Genomic DNA, 16,218 nt, shown 5'->3' with positions numbered 1-16,218 from the left:
CTGTTTGCTTTTGAATTAAATTATTCTACATTTTTTTTTTACCCTGAGTGGCTGACTTATATCCTCAGCATTAACTTAGCAGTATTGCATTTATACATAAATTTAATAAAATGAGAGAAAATATATTCATAGATAATTTAGGTTGCTTTAGGAATAAAATATTTTAATAAATTTATTTTTGTGTTTCTTTTAATATGAAATAGTTCTACTTTTTCTATTAGTAATTCAGTAATAAAGTATATGGTATGACCAGTAAGGCTTGCCTAGAGCATGAATAAAACAACATCTGTGGATCTGTAATAGTAAATTAGCTTTGGGGTCTTATAGGGACACCAAAGCTGAATTGAGAATAATGCTGTGACTAGTTAACAGAAATGATGAATTTGAACACATTTTCCCATCCACTGATTTACAGAAAAAAAAAATTGCATCAGAAAATCTCTACTTCAGTTCTTACAAATTTATCTCAGTGTAGGATATCTTTTCTGTGACCATGTCCTTCAAAGCATAGAAAGGCTCAATTTTTAGAGTAACATCCTTATTTTTGTCCCCAGTGTGCTACTATTTTTTGAATCTTACCTTTTGAAAAAAAATATAGCAATCAGACCTGCATTATATTGACTAGATGAAGTAAATCCATGTCGGCTATTTTAGAAGTGAAACAATACATTAGGGAACTGGTGAAGGAATAGACCTAATTTGTAAACACTTGCATATTGAACAAAATTTATTGAGAGGGGAAAAAAGAGAAAAACTGAAGATAAAATTATTTTATATAATTATTTTTTAAGTTTATTTATCTATTTTGAGAGAGAGAGAGAGAGAGAGGGAGTGTGTGTGTGTGTGTGTGTGTGTGAGAGAGAGAGAGAGAGAGAGAGAGAGAGAGAGAGAGAACAGGGGACGGGCAGAGAGAGAGGAAGAGAGAAAATCCTAAGCAGGCTCTGCACTGTCAACACAGAGCCCATTGCGGGCTCGATCTCAAGAACTATGAGATCATGACCTGAGCAGAGATCAAGATCAAGAGTCAGACATTTAACTGACTGAGTCACCCTTGCACCCCTAATTCTTTATTTTCTTAAATATTTTTTTTACCATAGCCATTATTTCTTGAAATTAAAAATGAGACCTTTATAAAATCTAAATATGATAATATTTAGATTTGTGCCTTCTATGAGATGGACTTGTCATTACCAGAACACTTGTGTGGACACCCAAAGCCATTTCGTCATGGCCAGAAAAAAACATTGTTTAGTTTTATAATTAGGAAACAAGAGTATATGGAAAGATAATGTTTATGGCACAGTTTCTTTTTATTGCAAGATATACTATGGTAGGTATTAAAGTGCTGTATAATATGGGTCAGTCTCTCTGTCTCTCTAAGGTAGCAATTAATATTGGACACATCCTGGATACATTCTTTTTTTACAATAAGAATTATAAAAAGATTTCATTCCAAATCAAGTCATGTAAATAAATCTAAGTCACTCTCCTCAGACAGGAAATGTAAGATCCAAGCATTTTTCCAACTTCAATCCCGTTAGATAATTTTGTCTTTTTTGTTATAAATTGTATCTCCACTGCACATATTTTTCATATTCAGTGGACAAATATGAAAATATAACGATCAAAACATGAAAATGTATCTAGTCGTTTATGATATCTCATGAGATGATTTGTCATTGACCTTCCAAATAAAAACAGCTGAAGGAAAAAAAAAATCATCAAGTTTAGTGAACAATCCAATAATATATCCACCACCTCTCCCTGGACACATACACACATTTGATTGGCTTACAGTCTTTCTCTTCACTCCAATTTTCTACATATGTTGCTTAATTGGTGTACATTATGCTGTTACCTCAAAATTGTTTACTTTTCTGACAAAAGTATTTAATGCAGCCTCTCACACATGAATAAGAGTGTTGGTTTTGAGAATCCGAATAGTGAACAAAAAGAAAAGCCTTAAGTAATGAGAAAATTTAAATAATAAAACACTTTGAAAAAAATGAAAAGAGAATCAAGCCTGAAGAAATCACATTTTTATGTGAGACAAGGCTACAAAAATGAATTAATTAATAACAATGAAAGATTCACACATCACAGTTATCATATCCTTTAAATGGAATTGAAAAGCTTTTGCAATGGATTGAAATTAACAACTATAAAACCAAGTATAGGAGGATACCATTTTGTAGCATCTGTTCTCACTTGGCACTATTTGAGCAATTTCTTTATGAGGTAATTGGCCAAATAACAAATGTTAAGTTTCTATTTTTAGCCAATTCATAAAAAAAGAAAAGCAGGACAATGAACCATAGTTATTCACCTATTACATTAACATAATGTTCTTCTTTCCAACTTATCTCTTCCCACTGTGAAGAACCACAATGCTTCCTATATCTATAAATTCCACTAAACAATTTATAAGAATTTTTAAAGATAAAGCACTGTATTTATTATAGTGTTGTTTATTAGAAATTTAGAATGTTTAAAACTGGTGATGTTTTTACTGGTTGGTTTTTATATAAAGTACTATTTGTGAGTCTTTCTAGGTTCTTAGTGCTCTACATCTGTTTCCCATAGTTACTTATTTGCAGAACTTTATAATAAAAATATATGTACATATATACAATTATTTTCATATGTAATTATATAATTATATATTATATAATTATTTTGTATATTATTATATATAATATATATATAGAAAAATAGTATTAGGGTGACCTACCTAGATTTTTTGATAGAAAATATTTTTGTGTGGGGGCAGAACAAGTGAATATAATTAAAAATCTATCCTAGACGTTGAATGTATTTTCTTCATTAGATTATACATTTTTTTGTAGGGCAAGGTTTAGATTTTTTTCCTTTTGCAACTTAAAAAAATTTTAATGTTTGTTTATTTTTGAGAGAGAGACACAGAGAGAGAGAGACAGAGTGCAAGCAGGGGAGGGGCAGAGAGAGAAGGAGACATAGAATCCAAAGCAGGCTGCAGGTTCTGAGCTATCAGCATTGAGCCCAATACGAGGTTCCACTCACTAACTGTGAGATCATGACCTGAGCTGAAACTAGATACTCAGGTCCCCCCATTTTGCAACTTTAGACACTGTTCATCATGTTGCATGTTGTTTACAAATGAAGTTAAAGAGATGAAGAGTTCTCAGAAAATACATTCCTCCCATTTCACAAACTATGATTGTTACCCATTTTTAGAAGTGTACATAATTGGAGGCTCTCAGCAGCATCTCTGAATAACTCATCATTGATTTTCTCATTTCTCATAAATTAAACGGTTATAAGTTGATGATCCCCTGTCTCTAACTATAGCTAAAAACTTCAATATTCCTTTGAGTGTCCTAAAGGCATATCAAATTAAGCATGCTTAAAACTGAATTGCTCAATTATTTCCAAAATTATATGTCAATACCATTTGTTTAATCCACATCTCTGGCAATATTTTGACTATTCCCATGTCTCAGTCTCCTATAAGACCTAATGATTCTGCCTCCCAGTCACCTTTCAAATCCATGTACTTCTTTTTGTCTCCTATTATTTTGGCTGGCTGTCTATTGATATCTTTTTTATTCAGGTTATGTCAGTAGCATGACCAAACTTGATAATTTTGTCTTTTTTTTTTTAAAGTTTATTTATTTATTTTGATGGGGGGAGGGGCAGAAAGAGAGGGAGAGAGAATCCCAAACAGGTTCTACACTGTCAGTACAGAGCCCAACACAGGGCTCAATATCATGGTTTGTGAGATCACAATCTGTGCCAAAATCAAGAGTCAGATGCTTTACTGACTGATCCAGTCAGGTGCCCCAACTTTGTCTTTTCAACCTAAAACAAGTTCCTTATTGTTAATCTCCTACTTTCTCTAGTGATCATGTGAGATGCCCTAATGAGCCCTCTTTTGAAAATTCTGGTGATTGAATAGCTGTTTCAAGGGACATTTTAAAACTTCACTGAGGTTACATTAGATAGCCAGTGGAGAAATAGAAAGTGTCTTACCCATAGCTATTAATGATACGATGATGCTTACGTTTATTCACTTGCCTTCTTAAGGTGGGTAGTAAGTCCACCTGAATCTTGCTGGAAGAAGTTAAACAAAGTGTACTTACTGTTTGAACTCTGGCCACAGGGAAATAAATGTATTAAATCTATCTAGCAATTTTCTACTCATAAATTTCTCTACAATCATTGCCTTGACTTCTAACACACTCCTAAGGTCAACACAAATGTGAAAATAAAGATTAAATTTCAGAGATAGAGTAGGGATTTTCAGGGGGCCTGAGTGGCTCAATCAGTTGAACATCGGAGTCTTGATTTCAGCTCAGGTCATGATCTCACAATCATGAGGTCAAGCCCCAAGTGGGGCTCTGAGCTGGACATGAAGCCTGCTTGAGTCTCTGTCTTTCTCCCTCTGCCCCTCCCCTTCTCTCTCTTTCTAAAAAAATCAATAGAGATTTTAAAGTTCTCTAAGTTCCACAGACAACTCTGAAATAAATGTTAATTATTTGAACCAATAAAAATGGCAATTCTAGGAACACCGGAGCAGTGGAACTCAGCTTTCATGGAAATGGAAGTCAAAATTAACTCAGTAATAATGTCTGAAAATACACTTATTTTTATCACTATGGCAAAAACTCAAAAAAACAAGTAAAGATAAAGCATAAATGTTAAGAGAACATTTAAAGGTATAAACTTCCAGTTATAAGATAAATAAGTACTAGGGGTATAATGTAAACCTGACAACTATAGTTAACACCACTGTATGATATAAAGGAAAGTTGTTAAGAGAGTCAATCCTAAGAGTTCCTCTCATAATTTAACATTCCCTGTTTACTCCAAAGGGGATATTCAATATTCCTACCTGTGGCAAATGTTAGCATTCAGTCTACAATTGGCATCTCCTGCTTGTAGGAGGACCTTTTTGGTTACTGTACTGAAAATCATCTTTTGATTTTATGACTAAGATCTCTGCTCTTGTTTCAGTCTATTTGTTCTGCAGTGTAAGGCAGGAGTGACATACAGCGGTACAGTTGGGACATCCACGTGAAAGGGATGATTTTTTTCTGCAGGATCCTGGACCACTGAGCAGCACATTTAGGGGTGAAAGTTTCATCCATTTCTTTTTTGATGCTCTTCCTTTTTAATGTAGATGTGTTTCTGAACTATATTGTTTTCTTTTTCTCTGAATAACCTCTTTTAACTTCTAAGGCATAAATGTCTCTCAAATTTGTTTGTCTAAGAAAGTCTTTATTTCTCCTTCAGTTTTGAAGTATAATTTTGCAGGGTACAGATTTCTGGTTTTGGTTTTATCCTCTCAACACTTTTAAATGTTTAATTACTCTGTTTTTCTTTGCACAGTTTCTAAGGATAAGTAGAATATAATTCTTATCTCTGTTCCTCTACAGGTAAGCTGTTTTTCCCCTCTGGTTTCTTTCAGAAGAGATTTTTTTGTATCTTTGATTTTCTGTAGTTAGAAAAAGATATGCATATGTGTATATATATGTATATGTGTATATATATATATGCATGTATATACATGTATATCTATACATTATTTATGTATATTATGTATTATGTATATTATGTATTTACAAATATTATGTATATTATGTATATCTCATATATATATATAAAATGATATATATATAATATATATATGCATTTATCTTGCTTGATGTTTGTGTGTCCTGGGTCTGTGGTTTGGTATCTGACATTAGTTTGGGGAACTAAACAGTTCTCACTGTTTCTAATATTTTTTCTTTTACTTTATTTCTTCTCCGTCCAATATTCCTATTATACCTATGTTACATCTTCTGTAGTTTCCCACAATCCTTGGATATTCTGTACCTGTTTCTCCTGTTGACCTTTGTTCTCTTTGCTTTTCAGATTTGGAGGCTTCTGTTGAGACACTGTATCCTCAAACTCAGAAAATTTTCCTCCAGGCACCTGGATGGCTTAGTAGATTAAGTGTCCACTCTTGCTTTCAGTTCAGGTCATGATCTTAAGGTTGTAAGATCAAACCCTATGTCAGGGTCCAAGCTGGACCTGGAGCCTCCTAAGATTTTCTCTGTCCCTTTCCTTCTGCCACTGTGCCCCTCTGCTTCTGTGCTCAGAAAGAAAGAAAGAAAGAAAGAAAGAAAGAAAGAAAGAAAGAAAGAAAGAAAGAAAGAAAGAAAGAAAGAAAGAAGGAAGGAAGGAAGGAAGGAAGGAAGGAAGGAAGGAAGGAAGGAAGGAAGGAAGGAAAGAAGGAAGGAAGGAAGGAAGGAAAGAAAGGAGGGAGGGAGGGAGGGAGGGAGGGAAGGAAGGAAAGAAGGGAGGAAGGAAGGAAGGAAGGAGGAAAAAAGGGAAGAAAGAAGGAAAAGTTCTTTCCTCAGTCATGTTCAGTCTATTAATAAGGACAACAAAAGCACTTTTTATATCTGTTACAGTGTTTTTGATATCTAGCATTTCTTTTCTGCTTTTTTCTTAAGATTTTAATTTCTCTACCCATGTGTTCTTGCATACTATCTAATTTATCCATTACACCCTTTAACATGTTATTTATAGTTGTTTTAAATTTGTAGTCTGGTAATTTCAACATCTCTGCCATGCCTGGTTCTGGTGCATGCTCTCTGTTTCTTTGAACTGTGATTTTTGCCTTTTAGTGTTTTGTAATTTTTTTTTCTTGATAGCCAGACAAAAGGAACCACTATAAATAGGCCTTTAGTGATATGGTAGTTCAATATTGAAAGAAGGAAAGCATCCTGTAGTCCTGTGATTAGGTCTCAGATTTTTAGTGAGTCTGGGCCTGTAGACAGAACTTCATGAGTGTTTCTCAGTTTTTTCTGCCCCTTTAGTGGGAGGGTATGTCTAGAGTGAGCTGGAGCAGGAATGTCTCTTTTTCCACATAGAAGGCTAGAAAGGGCTCACTGAATGTATTTCCCTTCTCTCAGTTTGGTTAGGCCCTGATAATACTATAGCAAGTTAGGTTCTAGTTGATTAGTTTCTCCTGAGAGTGGGCTTTGATAAGAACAGAGTGATGTGTCATATTTCAAAATACTTCCTCTTCCCTGCTGGAAGCACAAACAGATTTTTCTGGTCAAGTCTCTGGAGATAAATCTCAAAAAATTGTGAGACCCCAGGCTGAAGATTTAAAATCTCAGACTTGTCTACACTAAGCTCCTGTAGTCTGTCAATTATAAGTAAAATTTTCTACTCTATTTTTACAAATAGGCACTGGTTTCTGCCTATTTGTCAGTTCCTACCTATTTATCTCTCTTTCTCTTCAATCTATGTATGACTTGGGGACACTGGTTTGTCCTGTGTCATCACCTCTCTTATGGATCCTAGAATAGTCATTGATTTTTCAGTATGTTCAGCTTGTTACTTATTAGGGTGGAGTGGTGACTTCCAAGCTCCTTTCTTGTGAAACTGGAAAGTGGAATTATTCAATGACACTATTTTCTGACACTAGTTTTCTCATTTCTGTTGCTAGTATTTAGATAAAATGTCAAATTTTCTGCAAATATCCGGTTGAGTTCACTTATTAATTCTTATAGTTTATCTGAATTTTTTCAACATTTACAATCATTTGCCTATGAATAATACTCTGTTTCACCATTTAAAATATATTATTCCATTGTTGCTGCTTGAACCTGTTTCTGTCAAGAAGTCAGCTGCAAGTCTTAATGAGACTGCTTAAAATTATTTTTATACCTCTTGAATTTATGACTTTCTGTTTGTATTTGGTATTCATTGATTTCACAATTATGTGCCCCATCATGGTATCATTTTTACTAACTCTGTGAGTTTTTCTAGCATTTACTAAATCTGAAGTTTGAAGTATCCTAATCTCTATACAATTTTGGCCATTATCTTACTAAACATTTCTTTGTATCATCTGCGTCCTTTTCTGAGACTTCAAGGAAGCAAATGTTCAGCATTTTCATCATGTGCTATATGACCTCTATGATGTTCTCTGCATTTTCTCTTTTTGTTAAGTTAGATTATTTAACTCTTAATACCTTTTAGTTTTATAGTCCTCGGGTTCTCTTCTGATTTAATGTTATTCTGCTCATCTGTTTAATTCTCATTAGATCTTTCACTTCTAAAATTTCAGTTGATTTTCTAAAATTTTAAATTAGCTTCTGAAATTCTCCATATTATCTAATTTGTTAAATATTATAATTTCAATAATCTAAAATATGTTTCCAAAGATGCCAGCATATAGATTCTTTATAAATCTGTTTCTCTCTCTCTCTCTCTCTCTCTCTCTCTTCTCTTTCTTTGAGTGTGGTTTTGTTTTGTTGAGTGTGTGTATGTCTAAGTATTTTTGAATGCTGGGCAATTTTTATGAGAATGAAAATCTGAGATATTATAGACTCTGGATAATGTTATTTTCCCACAGAGGGAATTTACTTTTTCTTCTGTCAAGAAATACGTTAGCTATAGTTCATAGAAACCAGGGATTGAGCTATTTATAACTGCTTTTAAGTCTTGCTGAAAGCTGTTCTCTTTGGTTCACCCTTAATCTTAGTCCACAGGCCTCTGTGTACCGCAGGTCACAAGAAACATAAGAGGACTGAAAACTCTTCTCAGTCTCATAGCCAAGTCAGCTCATTAGCCCCTTCTCCCACCTACAGCTTTATAAGCAGTATATACCTCAAGAAGAATATTTCATGAGTGTTACTTTCACATTTTTGTCCCTCTCTCCTAGTTCTTGGCCCCTCAAGACTTCCCTATTTTACTTCTAAGTTATATATCTTCCTGAGAAGATAGTGATGTATGAGAAGATAATTCATTATGAGTGGAATAGAACCTAATATAAACCACTGTGAGTGGGATAGGCCTCAGAATCCATAATACTATTAGAAGATGTTGTGATTTGGAAACTATTGGCAATTTTTACCTAAGACATGCAAGAGGTTTCAACAAAAGCTCTTTCAACAAAGACAAAGGGGGATGCAAAAACACTTATGAAAGGAAAAAGTCAAGGTATAGAGGAGTTATTCATTTTGTATCAGCTATTTAATATAGCACAAATGAGTGGAAGGTCTGTGGGTAGAAGAAAATTCACTAGTTACAAGGGTTTGTCTCATTCCATGCGTATCATGGGTTGCTTGTTTTAAATCCACTGACTATTAACATAAAACAATAGGCTTTGCTAAAAATTTAGCATAAAATGTATTTGATAAGTTTAAAAGCATAAATATATTTTGTTAAGGGCAATTTTAACAATATATAATCTGCCTCTTGTGTAGACAACATTATAATTAACATATACACTTAAAAGTCACCAAAATCTTCAGTAAGTCATAATTTCCTAGAGAATAATTTGAGAATAAATTGAGAATTTCCTTATAAGAATAATTTCCCGGGGCGCCTGGGTGGCTTAGTCGGTTAAGCATCCAACTTTCGCTTAGGTCATGATCTCACGGTTCGTGGGTTCGAGCCCCGCGTCGGGCCCTGTGCTGACTGCCATCTCAGAGCCTGGAGCCTGTTTCAGTCTGTGACTCCCTCTCTCTCTGACCCTCCCCTGCTCACGCTGTCTCTCTCTCTCTCCTAGAAATAAATAAAACATTAAAAAAAAAATTTAAGAATAATTTCCCTTTTCCATTGTTTCTTTCTTGTCCCTTCCTAGACATATATATTTATATTATATTTATATATATATGTATAGATGTATATTTTCTGTAATATGCTACTGTGAATTTTTAAAAAAATTTTAAATTCTTATATATATTTTTTTATTTTGTGCTCTCTGATTACCATTGTATAAATTTACACATGAGGATAATTTTATGATTTATAACCATGGTTTTTATTATGTGGATATTTACATAAATGTTAAATTGCTGCCATCAGTAAAATTTAAATGTGTTAATTTCACTATGAACTGGTAGTATTAGGCATTATAGTTGATTATATTAATTTGATGTAATGGATTAATGGGATTTTTTTAGATAATTACTAATTTTTAAAACATATTAGAAAGCTAAATAACTATCCAATATTCATCAAGGTCCACTTAGATAAGCTACCAGATCAGGTACCAACATAATCCTCCATATGACTGCTTGGGATTAGAATCGTCAATAAAGATAGCACCTGTTGGCTTGATGATAATTATGTGAGTAATCTTTCACCTTTAGTGTACTGTATTAAGTACATACTGGAAAAACATTTTTTCTCCTTTTATATACTGTAATTCTTGACCACAGTCTAGACACATTTCTGTATGAAGATATTTAGGAAGCACAATAGGAATCAGGAAGGTCATAAAATGTAAGAGAAATCTATTGTTAAATTAGAAAATTTAAAGTGGTACGGGTTGATGAGGAAAACTACCAAAACACTTTTCATGATATCCTTCTAGTTGCATTCAATACATATAGAAGCCTTGTGTATAAAATCAAGATGTTAATGTTTTTAGTAACTTTTTAATTTTTATTTCCCTTAAATATCTGATTTTTTAACAGCCTCCTTAGTCTTACTTTTTCATTTTTATTTATTTTTGAGAGAGGGTGAGTACAAGGGGGAAAGGGCACAGAGAGAGAGAGGGAGACAGAGAATCAGAAACAGGCTCCAAGCAGACACCCGAAGCCTGGTGTGGGGCTCCAACTTGAACTCATAATTGTCAGATCATGACTTGAGCCAAATTGGACACTCAACTGATGGAGCCACCCAGGCACACCCTACTTAAAAAAAAATTTAAACTGGTTTAGGAGCACCTGGGTGGCTCCATCAGTTAAGCATCCAGCATCCAACTTTGGCTCAGGTCATAATCTCACAGTTTGTGAACCTGAGCCCTCCATTGGGATCTCTGCTGCTGGAGTGAAGCCTGCTTGGGATGGTTTGTCACCCCCCTTTCTCCACCCCTCCCCCACTCACATACCCATTCTCTCTCAAAAATAAATAAAGATTAAAAAAATGTAAACCCATTTAATATATTTACAAATTTCTAAAATCTCATAATAAAAAAATTGTATAAAGTGAGAAGTCTTCCTTCTACCCTTGACTTCTTTGTTAGTTCTCAGCATACCTTACACTGTTATTTATTTCTTACATATCATTCCCAGAGATTTATATACAAGCAATTTTATGTATTGATCTTACTGAAATAGGTTTCATTTAACACGAAGTATCTGTTTCTATCTCTAATGTGAAAGGTATTTATTGAATAGATTAAACAATTAAAATTATTTACAAAAGCTTTATGATGAAGATAACCTAAGTAAGTGTACAAAAAGGATTTTAATTTCTGACTGTATCTACAAATTAGGATGTAATTTTCAGATACAATTACTAAAATTCAACTCTGTTCTTTTTAAACAAGAAGGGATTTATCATCTTGCCTAGCAAAATGCCAGTACATAAGAAAACTCCAGTTCTGTTTAATTCAAGGTTCAATAATAACCTCAGACTTCTAAATTATTTTTAACCTTTCTCCTCTGTCATTTTTATCAGTTCCCATCTAAGAGAGTGGCTCTCATATTTGCCAGAAGCTAACATAGTTCCAGACTTCATATCCCCAGACAGTAATGATTAGGCAAGGCCAAGGCCACTCATTTATGTTTCCCCTTTTAAAAATCAGAAACTTTTAATGAAGCATTTTCCTCCCTAGCACATTTACTATCACATCTCATTGATGAGACTGTCTCACATGCCCACCAATATGCCACTAACAGTAAGGGGATTACTTTCAGAGTTCTAAACAAGCACACTTTTACCACAGAATTATGATGTAAGAAAGAAACATGAGAACAAAACCAGTCTCTTCTAATAAGAAGGAATAGAATAATAACAGTGTTTCTATACTTCCTATGATCACTCATTTGAGAGAAAGAAAGAAAGAAAGAAAGAAAGAAAGAAAGAAAGAAAGAAAGAAAGAAAGAAAGAGAAAGAAAACAACATGCAAAAAAGATTTGATTAATGAATGGAGAAAAACCACTGAGTAAATGTTTAAATAAAAGAGCTTGGGAAACTGGTTTTGAGAAAGAAGTGTAGTAAACAGATATATCTTCATTAACCACTCAATAGATATAAATATTAGTTAGCTTAGGTTGCTATAACAAAATATCATGAACTGGGTGGTTTAAAAAACAGAAATTTATTTCCTTACAGTTTTAAATGTTGGAAGTCCAATATCAAGGTGCTGGCCAACTTGATTTCTAGTGAGGACTCCTTTCTTGACCTGAAGATAACTGCCTTCTCCTTGAGTCTGCACCAGTCCTTCTCTGTTCAAGCAGGGAGAGAGAGAGCATGAGCTCTCTGATGTCTCTTCCTAAATAAACACAAATTACACTGCATCGGCACCCCATCCACATGACCTCATTTAATTTTAATTACCTCCTTAAAGGCTCTATTTCCAAATACAGTAACACTGGGGAGCAGGGCTTCAACATAGGAATTTGGGGACGTCATAATTTAGCCTGTAACAATGTGCCACTCTTAATAGAAATATATATTCCAGCATATAATGGTTGACATATAAATTATGCCATAGAGGGAAGCAATGATTGCAAAACATCTTTCCAAAACTGACAGTGGAAAAAAGTCTCCAATTTGAATTAAAGCTAAAAAGTGGCTTTAAAAACCTCTCACTAGCAAATATTACCGTAACGTCTTTGGTAATGACAATTTGGTGCTTCCAGCAACAGTAAATGATTTAGATAGTGTTAGCAATACTTCCAATTTACCCTTTGACTAGTTTTATCACCCAAACATAAACAGGGCATGCTGCCCTGGAGCTGAGTTACTTGCTTTTGATTCTGTAGACTTTTAATGCTGTAATTCTTAGACACAAGGTCAGGAAAAGGAGAGGCCCTGTGAGGATTTCTAAATCATTGCCTTTTTCTCCAGGAATGCAGCTTTAATTTCGGATCAGTTCATCTCAGAAACAATGAGCCCTCTGAGACCTAACTCATGAGTTCACCTAATGGTGAGTGTTTGGTTGTGTTCTTCTTTTAACTATTTTAGAAGAGAAACCATTTTTGTTGAAGGCTGAGCCAATAACATATAGGGAGACAAACTCCAGGATAATATTGCTTTCCCATATACAGGCATAATTTCAAAATTTGGAGCATCAGAAAGGGCATTGTGGGTAGATAGTACTATTTCTTTCATGGTTTATTTACATTACAGTCCCTAAAGGAGTTGTTAAATGTCACCTAGGAATTATATCTCATGAATCATAATGAGGAAAACATGAGCATTCAAATAAGGCAAAAATAAAAATAGAAGAAAAGAAGCTATTAAGTTATTTAAAGAGTTGATGAAAACTCACTCTGTTTAATACTTTTATAACCCTGGTGGAGCTAAAGGCTGGTTAGCAGTCCTCTGTGAGTAGGAGCTCGTAATATGAAAGCTTTTCCATGGAAAGGATTCAGGCTTCCAGTTTTAAGAACACGGCAGATTCAGAGGGTTTTAATTTTCACTCTGGAAATGACAAAGCATTTTATATCTTAAACTGGAAAAGCTGGTTACCCGTTGTTGGTGTTTCTTTTGTATATATTTTTATTACTTTTTCCCCCTGTCAGCCTTAACCCAATCACATCAGATGAATATCTCAATATGAAAAAGAAAAATGATATATATGCAGCACAAATTACAGTATAGCACATGATTTGTATGAAAATCAGCCTTTGGAACAGGAGGTGAATGGTGATAGTGGATAATATAAGGGTATAAATTTGCAGCCTGAGAAGTGTTATTTGGTATTCTAGAAAGTCTTTGATTCCTGAGTAATATCACAGTTTAGATAAATATAACTATAACATTAATAAAAGTTAGGGAAATAGAATATTATTTGAAAATTCATGAACTGCATTTGGATTACTTCTTTATAAAATACAATATTGAAATCAGCCCATATCTTGTAGAATAAATTTCCCCTTATATGTATTTTTTTTTTACTTCAGTAAGTAGGTATTTTTGCAAAGTGTTAACAGGCTATTAGTTTGTGTATGCTTATTGTAGAGATTTCTTTAATTTTCTTAGTTTGGTATGATTAGTATAAAAATACATCCACTTCTAAAATCCCAAGCAACCTAATATAAAAGAATTATATCCATATATAGCATATAAAAGGATTTATTTGGTTATTTTTTTAGTTGCTTTAGCCTATGTGGTTTTTATCGAATGTCCTTTCTGCTTCAGTAGCTCATCCTGGAAACCACATTACTTGTATTTGTTATACCCTTAGGCTCCTATGGCTGTTAACCATTTCTTGGACTTCTCTAATTTCTAATGACTTTGACTGTTTTGTGGGGTCTAAATACGGTGTCTCTCAATCAGATTGGGAGTCCCCAAATGTGGGGAAATGATCTAGTGGAAGCTAGTGGCATGAGAGGTGAAATAATTCACCTGCAATAAAACAAAGGAGATAGAAGTTTATTGAATACACCACAAGGAAGTGGTGGGCAGGACAGCAAAGGAGAATCTGTCTGCAAGGAGGCAGTGGATGGGGGCTGTGTTTAAAGGGTGAAGGTGAGAAGGTATGGTAACATATGGAATTCTCCCCTCTTGGGTTACTGTGACTGGACCAATTCTGGCCTGGCTGATGGGTCAGTCTATATCCAGCCAGGGGGTCCCTCTGGGCCCTTTCTATATTCCACTGCTCAAGCTTGTTTGCCTAAAAGCGGCCTCTGTAAGTTTTGAGAATTATAGGTTAAGTATTTTTTAGAATGTTCTTCTAGAATTTGTCTGATATTTTTCTCATGACTAGGTTGGCATGAAGGGTTTTTGGGAGGAATGAGACTATCAGTAAAGGGTCATTTTCATCATATCATATTAAGGGTACGTAAAATTAATATGATTTACTACTGTTGATAGTGCTCTTGGTCATAGGGCGGAGGTACTATTTGTCAAGTTTCTCTGCTACAAAGTTACCATTTCCCCTCATTTCATAGTGTACACATATGTATGAATAGTTATCTTTTATTTTATTTTAATGCCTGTATAGTTAACACACAGTGTTATGTTAGTATCAGGTGTACAATATGCTGATGTACTGATATACTGAATGAATTATTCAGCTATTCCAGTGCTCGCCATGATGAGTACACTCCTTAATCCCCACCACCTAGATCCCCTAATCCTGAATATTTCTATATGTAAACATCTATATTTACATTAAGATCATCACGAGTTTATACTGATGTTTCTAACTCTAATCATTGTCAAATGAATTATTATTTTAGCCTTTTTCTTTTTCTTTCTTGTTTTTTTGAGAGCAAGAGAGAATGTGAGTATGGGAGAGGGATACACGAAGAGAGAGAGAGAAAGAGAGAGAGAAGGAGGAAGAATCTTAAGCAGGCTCCATGCGCAGCATGGATCCCAAAGAGAGGCTTGGCCCCATGACCCTGGGATCATTACCTCAGCCCAAATCAAGAGTCAGATGTTTAACCACCTGAGGCACCCAGGTGTCCCTTAGTCTTTTTTTTTTTTTTCTTATCTGTATATCCCCACTCCATCTGTGAGAAATGTGATTTCTATCATCTGTTCATGGAATTGGCCAATAGCAGTATACTTATATGGTGGTATTAGAATACTTATCCAAATTACTCTGGGACACAATTTTATCAACTGAAGTTGATAAAACAGTGCCTAGGAGTGGTTCCTTTTGTCTTTAGTCTCACAAACTATTTCCAAAATTACCTTGATAAGCACCTTTTCCTTCAACACCCTTCTACACATTTGCAATACAATTAGATTCTCTTGTCACAATCGACATTCCTGCCTGAGACCAGCAATCTCCAATGAGTTTTTTCTTAGTTTGCACACATGAAGTCTCACTCTTTGTGCTACAAATTTCTATAGAATTAAAGCGTGCATGTCATTATCCATCATTAAAATATCATACAAAGTAATTTCACTGTCCTAGAGGAACTCTTTGCTTTGTTGTTTCCACATTCGCCTCCTACCACTAAATCTGTGTGTACCATTGAACTTTCTTCCTGTCTTCATAGCTTTGCCTTTTCCTGAATGTCACTTAATCGAATCATACACTATGTAGTCTTTTCAGGTTGAATTGTTTCAAATTATTAACATGCATTTAAGATATGTCGGTATCTTTTAGCGACATAATAGCTCACTTTTATTTGTTTGTTTATTTGCTGGATGATATTTTATCCTAAACCATACTTTAGTCACTTATGGAAGATCATGTTGGTTGATTCTTGTTTGGGAAACTATGATTGAAGGTACTATAAACATTTGTGTTCATGTTTT

The 16,218-nt window shown here is 34.3% G+C and overlaps 1 long non-coding RNA gene across 1 annotated transcript in view; it reads left to right on the top strand.

Annotated features, from left to right (window-relative positions):
• The first annotated feature begins 12,852 nt into the window (after window positions 1–12,852).
• LOC120223803 overlaps window positions 12,853–16,218 on the top strand; it is a 113,029-nt gene continuing 109,663 nt past the window's right edge. The window contains exon 1 of the long non-coding RNA XR_005526372.1: window positions 12,853–12,928. This is a non-coding gene — a long non-coding RNA (uncharacterized LOC120223803). The remainder of the gene's footprint in view (window positions 12,929–16,218) is intronic.

The sequence above is a fragment of the Hyaena hyaena genome, unplaced genomic scaffold, assembly GCF_003009895.1.
Source record: "Hyaena hyaena isolate Hyena2069 unplaced genomic scaffold, ASM300989v1 scaffold_1054, whole genome shotgun sequence".
Taxonomy (NCBI): Eukaryota; Metazoa; Chordata; class Mammalia; order Carnivora; family Hyaenidae; genus Hyaena; species Hyaena hyaena.
Note: the sequence above shows the minus strand (reverse complement) of the source record. Positions and strands in the feature narration are given on the sequence as shown.